The 1,868-nt window shown below is 48.1% G+C and overlaps 1 pseudogene; it reads right to left on the minus strand.

Moving 5' to 3' along the window:
* Nucleotides 1-577: 577 nt before the first annotated feature.
* On the minus strand, nucleotides 578-694 carry LOC126185837 (5S ribosomal RNA; annotated as a pseudogene).
* Between the last annotated feature and the right edge of the window lie 1,174 nt (nucleotides 695-1,868).

A 1,868-nucleotide genomic window follows, 5' to 3' on the forward strand; every position in this document is an offset into this window, starting at 1 on the left:
GCCCCACGTGTTGAGCAATTCGGCGGTACGTCCACCCGGCCTCCCGCATGCCCACTATACGCCCTCGCTCAAAGTCCGTCAACTGCACGTACGGTTCACGTCCACGCTGTCGCGGCATGCTACCAGTGTTAAAGACTGCGATGGAGCTCCGTATGCCACGGCAAACTGGCTGACACTGACGGCGGCGGTGCACAAATGCTGCGCAGCTAGCGCCATTCGACGGCCAACACCGCGGTTCCTGGTGTGTCCGCTGTGCCGTGCGTGTGATCATTGCTTGTACAGCCCTCTGGCAGTGTCCGGAGCAAGTATGGTGGGTCTGACACACCGGTGTCAATGTGTTCTTTTTTCCATTTCCAGGAGTGTATTTAGTATAAGTCCCAAATAAATAGCGGCCACTGTTTAGGTTCCGACCCTCGTACAGTACTTCCCTACGATGAATTACAGGTTGTTCTAAATGTAGAAAAGAGGAAGTTAATGAGACGAGTGGGAAAAATAAATAAAATAAATGTCATGTGGCACAACGGCCTGGTGCAAGGCTTTCAATTGGACGCCACTTCAGCGATTTGCATGTTTTGAAAACCAATGGCACCCGGTTTTTCCCGAACGGTCACCCATTCAAGTACTAGCCAGGCCCAACATTGCTTAACATCGGTGATCGGACTGGAACCGGTGTTGCCATGGCAAGGCCGTTGGCTCAATAGGAAAAACGATCCTATAGTTCTCGAGTACAGCATTAGCAGTGTGCCAATTGACCCACTAACGTCGATTAAATATCTAGGAGTAACACTGCAAAGCGATATGAAACAGAACGAGGGACGATAGAAGGGAAGGCGAATGATCGATTTCGGTTTACTGGGAGAATTTTAGGAAAGTGTTGCTCACGTGTAAAGCAGACCGGGTATAGAACGCTAGTGCGACCCATTCTTGAATTCTGTTCGAATGTGCCGACCAGGTACGATTAAAGGAAGACCTCGAAACAGTTCAAAAGCGGACTGCTATGCTTGTTACCGGTAGATTCGATCAACACGCGATTATTACGGAGATGATTCGTGATCTCAAATGGAAATCCATGGAGAGAAGACGACATACTTTTCGTAAGGCATTACTGAGAAAATTTAGAGAACTGGCGTTCATAGCAGACTGCAGAACTATTCTTCTGCCGCTAAAATACATTTCGCGTAATGACTAAGAATATAAAATAAGAGATATTAGGGCTCGCACAGAGGTATATAAACAATCGTTTTTCCCTCGCTCTATTTGCGAGTGCACCATACGTTGACTTACGGAATGTATATGTAGATGTAGGTGTACCCAGGACAGTAAAATAACTTATTTACTACTTTACAACGGATCTGCAACATGTTTACAGGATATAAGGAACTAAAAGTACACATTATACACTCCTGGAAATTGAAATAAGAACACCGTGAATTCATTGTCCCAGGAAGGGGAAACTTTGTTGACACATTCCTGGGGTCAGATACATCACATGATCACACGGACAGAACCACAGGCACATAGACACAGGCAACAGAGCATGCACAATGTCGGCACTAGTACAGTGTATACCCACCTTTCGCAGCAATGCAGGCTGCTATTCTCCCATGGAGACGATCGTAGAGATGCTGGATGTAGTCCTGTGGAACGGCTTGCCATGCCATTTCCACCTGGCGCCTCAGTTGGACCAGCGTTCGTGCTGGACGTGCAGACCGCGTGAGACGACGCTTCATCCAGTCCCAAACATGCTCAATGGGGGACAGATCCGGAGATCTTGCTGGCCAGGGTAGTTGACTTACACCTTCTAGAGCACGTTGGGTGGCACGGGATACATGCGGACGTGCATTGTCCTGTTGGAACAGCAAGTTCCC

The sequence above is a fragment of the Schistocerca cancellata genome, chromosome 4 (genome assembly GCF_023864275.1).
Source record: "Schistocerca cancellata isolate TAMUIC-IGC-003103 chromosome 4, iqSchCanc2.1, whole genome shotgun sequence".
Lineage (NCBI taxonomy): Eukaryota > Metazoa > Arthropoda > Insecta > Orthoptera > Acrididae > Schistocerca > Schistocerca cancellata.